Source organism: Nannospalax galili, unplaced genomic scaffold, assembly GCF_000622305.1.
Source record: "Nannospalax galili isolate Female #2095 unplaced genomic scaffold, S.galili_v1.0 scaffold3326, whole genome shotgun sequence".
Lineage (NCBI taxonomy): Eukaryota > Metazoa > Chordata > Mammalia > Rodentia > Spalacidae > Nannospalax > Nannospalax galili.
Genome location: NW_008354516.1, coordinates 36,409 through 44,183, shown reverse-complemented (window position 1 = coordinate 44,183; position 7,775 = coordinate 36,409). Strand labels below are relative to the sequence as shown.

At 43.9% G+C, this 7,775-nt stretch overlaps 1 protein-coding gene across 4 annotated transcripts in view; it reads left to right on the top strand.

Moving 5' to 3' along the window:
• Nucleotides 1-1,809: 1,809 nt before the first annotated feature.
• The window catches only part of Mro (maestro), a 20,127-nt gene continuing 14,161 nt past the window's right edge, over nucleotides 1,810-7,775 (top strand). For 2 of the 4 annotated variants that reach the window (XM_017802839.2, XM_008851715.3), the window contains exons 1-2: nucleotides 1,810-1,890; nucleotides 2,168-2,306. The gene's annotated coding sequence lies outside the window, so the exon portion shown is untranslated. The remainder of the gene's footprint in view (nucleotides 1,891-2,167; nucleotides 2,307-7,775) is intronic. The other 2 variants (XM_008851716.3, XM_008851717.3) reach the window with 2 other exon arrangements.

The following is a 7,775-nucleotide window of genomic DNA, read 5'->3' as shown; positions in this document are numbered from 1 at the left end:
TAAGCACTACCTGTGTCCACTCAGCATTTAGATTATATCTTTACAAATCATATTTCTGTTCTTGCAGAAAACCCATCTATGGTTTTACTGAAAAGATTAAAGCTGATTTGAAAGACTTGAACTTGAAATTCCACACAAACTCCCATTTTATGTGGATATGACTTTATCTCTGTCCATCTCTCAGTTTTAGATAAGGGGCAGGGGCACTGCTTTGCCCTCCAGAGCCAACCCTTTCTTGTACCATCTCTCCCTCCCTCCTTATCTTCCTGCTCTACTGTCACTGTATGTTTCTTACATCACATACCTCTTAGGCTTCCTTGTAATTGCTTTTGGTCACTCTGGGGATTGAATCTAGTACCTCCTACAAGCTAGGCAAGTGCCCGGCCACTGAGCCACAGTTGTTTTTAAATATGCATAGACTTTATTCTCTTACAAAGCACACAAGAAAACCAGAATGTCTTTGCTCAGCTTTGTTATCTCTACTGGTCTATTTATTGGTTCCCTAGGGCATGTAATAAGACATCTCAATTTCCTCTTTCCTCCCACAGTCTACCTTCCTTTTTCTGTCCTCACCCTATTGAAATTCCATCTCAAAGGTCAACTGTGGTACCCTCGGAGCCCAATCCAAAGAGGGTTTTGTTTTAGCTTCATTTTTTTTTTCTTATTTTCTCTGGACAATTGAGCCCCCCATTTCCATGAACTACTATGGTTTTCATTTGTCCATCTACCTCCTAATTGGTAGATGGCAGCATCCTGGCTGGGCATCCAGGTAGCATTAATATGCCTGTGGTTGAGTTCTTATTCTGCTACTAATTAACTGAAGGAAAGTGAGATCAAGAGAAAGCCTTGTTACCTCTTTGGTGTGAAAATCAAATGTAATAATCCAGCCATATTTACTGTTTGTCATGTGGGAGTGTTCATTAATGCTACTTGTTAGCATAACAAGTTCCCAAGTCTTTGAAAACAGGTTGCTTTTACCCCCTCCCCCACCATTTAGGTCCAACACAAGGCCAGATGATAAGTAACTATTGATGTAAAAGTTCATGCAACAGTTGGGAGAAATCAGGGAAGGAGAGGGAGGGAGGCTCCTGAAGTCTGCAGAGCCTGTAGCAGCCACTTTACACATTGTTCTGGGTTTTAAAAAAATTTACAGGGCTGGAGAGATGGCTCAGCAGCTAAGAGCACTGGCTGCTCTTGCAGAGGACCTGGGTTCGATTCTCAGCACTCACATGGTGGCTAACAATGGTCTGGAAGTCCAGTTCCAGGGAATCTGACCCTGTCTTCTCACCTCCGCAGGCATCGCATGACATGGCCACGCTAATATACTTGCTCCTAATATACTCATACACATAAAATAAAAGTAAAATATTTTAAAAAATTATTGATTTATTTTTATTTTATGAGTTTTGCTTTCCTGTATGTGGCTGCACCCGTGCCATGCAATGCTCACAGAGGCCAGAAAAGGGCGTCAGATCTCTGGAGTTGTGGATGGATGTTAGCTGTCATGTGGGTGCTGGCGATGGAACACGATCCTCTGTAAAAACAGCCAGTGCTCTTAACTGCTGAGCCGTCTCTAGCAAATAAATGATTTAAGTTGTTGAGTGTTTGAAATGCTCCTTTGGGGACATATGGTGCTTGTTGAGCAGTGTTAAAATCTTTTTGGTGCGACTGTCAGTCACAACGCTTGACATAAAACACAGTGTCCCATCCTGAGATTATGTGCGGCTCTAACCAGATTATGTAGGGAAAGAGGTGGGCAGAGGCCTGAAAGCCGTGACTGGAGGGATGGCGCCATCTAGCGGCATCATGGGGGAAATGGCACGGGCAGCGCGTGTCATTTGGTGCGGGCGAAGGTCCTCCGAATTGCTCTTCTTTTTGGACAAAGTGTAGGTGAGACCGGACAGGAGGGAAGAATAAGGGAAAAGCACAGCGAGGTGTGTGTGGAGGGGTGGGGTGGGAGACACCGCGGCAACGTGGGGGCGCAAAGGCCGCAGCCTCTTGGGCCGGTGCAGGACAACCTTGTGGGTGTCATTAGAGGGCCGTTCCCTCCCCCACTTCACCACCACGTAGCCATGGATCCCTCTCCCAGGGGAGTCTCACTTTCCAACGCTCTAAGCTTCCGAAAGGACTCCACGTCCCTGTCTGATTTATCTTTTTTCTATGTCAGGCAGTTGGGGTTGGGAAAATCTCGCCGAGTCATCACATTTGGCGGCCGGCCGGGAACAGCAGCCCTCCTGAGGGGCCCAGGACCAGGTTCCAGCCGCACCACCGCAGTTCCTCACTTGACAAGCCACCCCGGGAGCCAGGTAGGTAACTGCAGGCTGGGCAGCTGGCCAGAAGTGCAGATGCCCTGGGTCCCACACCGTGTTGGAATGCGCTCAAACCACTGGTGTCAGAGGAGTAGTCCTGAGGGTGCGGCATCTGGTGATGCTTCTTTAGGCAACTGGGCAGCCCTTTATTGTCTTTTCCTATTCGAAAACTGTATTCATTGATAGATGGGTTATGAATCATTGTATTGTAACTGAGAGTTCTAGCAGACTGAGGGAAGATTCGGATGATTCAAACTGGTGTCTACACACAGGAAGTTGTCTAGGAGTTGAATGTGGCCTTTCACACCATCGAAGAAAAATATTGATTGTGGAGCCTGCAGATGTGGTGCACCCCTGTAATCCCAGTTCCTCAGTGAGGCTGGGGTAGAAGGACCGAAAGTTCAAGGGCAGCCTGGGTAATCTAGGGAAACTGTTTCAAGTTAAATTTTTTTTTTTTTTTTTTTTTTTAAAAAAAAGGAAGGGCTGGAGAGATGGCTCAGCAGTAAAGACCACTGGCTGCTTTTGCAAAGGACAGGGGTTCAATTCCTAGTACCCACATGGTGGCTAACAACCACCTATAACTCCAATTCCAGGGAGTCTGACACCCGCAAGACGGGTGCACTTACACACATGCAGGCAATATACTCATATACATAAAATAAAAATAATAAATAAAATATCTTTTAAAAAAAGGAAAAAGGACTGGGGTTGCTGCTCAGTGGCAGAGCACTTACCTTGAGTGTCTGAAGCCCTGGGTTCCATTTCCAGTAGGGGAGCAGAGGAACAGATTTCAGTCTTGAATTCCCGTCTGACATTACTGCCTGACTTTGGGTGCGTTGCTACTATTATTGTAAGCTCAGCTTCTTCTTTAAAAGGAAGATAATGAAGCCTGTCTGTCAAGGAAATGTGAGGATTAAATGAAATATGATTAGACTCTTTCCTTTGAAGAGTAGGAACTGGATTTAGTTAATAAAGAAGTTAGAGAATAATAAAATATGATGACACATAAATATTTAACCATGAAGTACAGACTTTATATTAATGCAGGGCGTGAACTTTTTCTTTGACTACGAATCTACTAGTTGACTTTAGTGAGGTGTCTTGCTTATATAAACCACACACATAATGTTTTGTCATTTTTAGCTTTGGTTTGTTTAAATGCATCGATAATTAAGACACTTGGGAAGTTGCCTGTGGTATCATTCCAATTCAAAAAGTCAAAAGTCACATCAGATTATTAAGACTTCCCTCAAACTTTCACTGTTCACACACCCAATTAGATGGCAGTATTTTAGTGGTTTTTCATTGTGGTCTTTCTAGAACATCTAGCCTCACTTTCAGAGAAACAACTTTTTGTTGTGCATTCAGATGTGGTCAGATGTTTGATCCTTAGCACTGCAATAAATAATTAAACAAGTAAAGAAAAATTAATTTCACAGCTACAGTAATAAATACAGCCTCTGTAAATAGTTTTTAGATGCTCATGTCATCACTGTGGGGCCTAAGTAGGGTGCATGCTGTCACTACCACGGTGGTTGATAGAATTCACACAGGACCTGGAGAATCACAGTTGACCTGTAACCCGAGATAAACAGAGGTCAGCCGGAACAGCTTCTGTACTATGTTTAAACCGGGGGGCTGGAGAGACGGCCATTAAGAGCACTAGCTGCTCTTGTAGAGGATCCAGGTTTAGTTCCCAGCACCCATGTAGCAACTAGCAACTGTCTGTATTCCAGTTTGAGGGGATCAGATGCCCTCTTCTTGCCTCCAGGGGCATTGCAGGTATGTAGTACACATTATACATGCAGGCATATTACTCATACACATAAAAAAAGTTAAAAATGTAAGTGCTTATCCTAGTTACCTAGTGCTGGTAACAGTAGTTACCAACTGTTCATATTATTCTAACTACTGAGTTCAGAGTTGAATTAATGTTAAAATCTAACAGCTTCTTCCCCCAACTTTACAGATAAGAAAAAATACAACTGTTTACAATTTGATTCTTCATAATATACCTTTTGGCATCAATAAATCAAAGGCTATTGGTCACAAACCTAATACTTTGAAACAGAAGGACTTATATTTGTAAAGGATTCTGGGTGTTAGCATAAAGTCCTCCATTACCCCCAATCCATACCTTGTTGATAAGGACAGGTAGAACTGTGACATGTCGATGAAAACAAGTCATAGGACCTTGGAGACAGTGAAAACCTGGAGCCTAGGCACAGGGCACACTGGAAGCACTTCAGAAGCGAAAGGATTTATTAAGCAATGTGTGAAGGGATAAACTAAGCTACCACATCTTTGCCTTGAGGTACCCAGACCTCCTCCTGAACCCCATCTCCAGCCTTGGTCACACTAGGCTAAGCTTCTACAATCAGTATAGAAACCCACCACGAAAGCCTCCCTTTACTAGGACATGGCTGTTTAGGGCTTGTGGTAAGAGCCAAGTGACCACAAATCTGTGTTCTGTGTTCATTGAGAGTGTGCTTACCATGTGCCTCCTCCTAGAGTTCCTGTGTGGCAAGTAGGTGGAGGTGATCCTTTGGTTTCAATTGGTTGAGGCGTAATGATCTCAGCTGTGGGAAGAAAGCTGTAATTAGGGAGGGCTCCATGTTGGTCTTGCATGAAGTTACAACTACTGGAGAGGGCTTTGTGACAGGTTTAATGCTTAACCTATTTATTTATTTATTTATTTATTTGTTATTTATTCATTTATTTTTTGCTTGATTGTTAGTTTTTTGAGACAAGGTTTTACTCTTAAGCCAAGATCAGTCTGGAACTCCCTGAATGTTGTAAATCCAAGTGTGCACCACTGCACTCAGCTTGTTTTACTCTTTTTTTTGTTCCCTTGTTTTTTGTTTGTTTTGTGACAGGGTCCCCCCACATACACCAGGCTGGTGACCTGAAGCTCACTATGTAGCCCAGAATGGCCTTGAAATTGTAGTTCTCCTTCCTCTGTCTCCTGAATGTTGAAATTGCAGATGCTGTTTGCTTTTTAGGAAATGTTTGATAGTGATGTTCTAGCTGGATGTGGTAGTTCACACCTGTAATCTAAACACCTGGGAGACTGAGACAGGAGGATCTCAAGTTTGAAGCTAGTTTGGGCTACATAGAAAGTTCAAAAACCAGCTTGAGCTATGCAGTAAGATCAAAGGTTGGGGGCTATAGCTCAGTGGTAGAGTACTTGCCTAGCATGTGCAAACCCCTGCACTTGATCTCCAGTACCAGGAGAAAAAAAAGCATCCTAGAATCCAAGTTTGCATGCATACTAAGCTCATGCTCTAATACTGGGCTACACCCTCAATCCCTAGTCTGATTTTATCTTGACAAGTATCACAGACTGGGTAAGTAATAGGGTGATTTTGGCTCACAATTCTGGTCCAAAGTTAAAAGGCCACAGCAGCAGAAGGTCTTCTGGCTGACAGTGTCCTGAGGTGCTATATAGGATATCCCTTGGTGAGAGATATGCCCAGCCGATTGGATTATATAGCTGACTCATTCCCACCATAGCTCATTAACCCATTAGTTCTGTAATCCTACAAATAAATGAGTCCATTCTTGAGGGCAGAGCATAAGTCACCTGTTAAAGGTCCCATAATGCTCATAATGAACATAAAACTTCAACATGAGTTTGAGAAGGGACAAACCCTATTCAAACCACAGCAACAGTGAAATTCAATGTTTTCACAAACACATGCTGCCAATTGTTTGTTTTGTGCAAAGACCAACATTCTTCTCTCTCAAGCCTTGGTCAGCCCCTACTGTGACCTCTGAGGTCTCTCCTGAGGCATGGCCTCAGCTCCATGGGATGTGCCAATTCTGGCATTAAGTTCCAGTGCAGAGGTCTGTATATATGAGTGCATGTATAGTAATACTGGGCATCTTGTACAGAAAGTGCAATACTCAGACCCCTAGTTCCCAGATTCTGATCCAGTAATTCTGGGATAGGCTGGAGTTTGACAAGTACTAGGGATGCTGGTGTAGGAACCACCCCTAGTATTGAGAAATGCTTTGCTTTTATGTTTGCATCAAAGATCTGGAAGGCAGCCTGCCAGGTGACAGGAGATCTTATGGGGAGAGCAGGGACACTGGGGAGGGTTTGCTAGAACAGGCAGCAAGCTGGAGACGGAACCCGTGGGTGTTTATCAAGCAGCTCAATTCTCTTTCACTTTGCCCTGCTTGAGAGCTTTCTATGACTTTGAATTCTAGTCCTGCCTATTAAGAACAGGCTTGCTGCTTAGTTTCTGAAACTGGAGGAAGCTGCCTTAGCTGGCTAGGGTCCTTAGTGGCTCTGTTAATCTTGCAAGAGAAGTCGAGCATAAGAAAACAAGGAGTAGCTTGTTTTCCTGCCTGATGGAGAGTAGCTCCAGGCATGATTCCTTTTGCCTTGGAACATAAACGCCAGCTGTTTTACAATGAGGCTGTGCCCTCCTAGGTGAGCAGGCCCTAGCCTAGGGACTTGTGCTTCTTTTAAACTACCAGTACCAGTTGTTATGCATCTGCTGACTCTGATCCATGGGATCCCACCCAAGGACTGGTAGGTTCTATTCAAACATAAGGTTGCCTGAAGAAAACCCCTGAAGCAACCACACATTTTCTTTTGTTATGGTTGTTTTATGTTTTTGCTTCAATATGAGTTGATAATCCCTTTATTCTGGAGGGAATGGACTTTCAGTGTTGTGGTTTCTTTCTCTTGTGGCAATGGTTCTAAAGTATGGTCTCCAGGCCAGCAGTAGCTCAGTATCACCTGGGATCTTTTTAGAAATACAAATTATTAAGCTGTCTGTTCCAGATGTACAGAATCAGAAACTCCAGGGATTGGGCCTGGGAGTGTGTGTTTTAATATGCTTGTCAAGTGATTCTGATGCATATGCAAGTGTGAGAACCACTGGCCGGATGCAAGAGCCTATGGGAGTGCCTTGAATTCAAGAAAGAGTCTCTCAGTTCAGCCAGGCAACTGATGCAAAGAGAAGCTGACCATTTGGTGTGTATGCATAATTTTCTTTTTTTTTCTTTTGTGTGTGTATGTGAACATGCTGCCAGTGCATGTAAAGGTTAGAGGTTGATGATGGAGGGTTATTCTTCAATTGACTCCACCTTATGTTTTTGAGGCAGTCTTTCACTGAACCTGGATCTTGCTGATTTGGCTAAACTGGTTGGCCTGCCAGCCCCAGGGCTGTCTCTACCTCCCCAGCACCGGATCTCAGGATGCTCCACCATGCCTGGCTTTTATGTGGGTATTAGAGATCAAACTTAGGTCCTAATGCTTGTATGGCAAGCACTTTTCTGAATGAGCCATCTCCCAAGCTCCATTTTTCTGAGGTTTCATTTTGGTTGCCATCACAGTGATGCAGGAACTTCTGTTGGCTAGAAATGAAAGAGAAGTGGGAACTGGTGGCTAGGGGGTGGGGAGGTGTTTGCATGACCCCTCCAGTGTCTTTTGACCAAGATAGCATTCTTGAA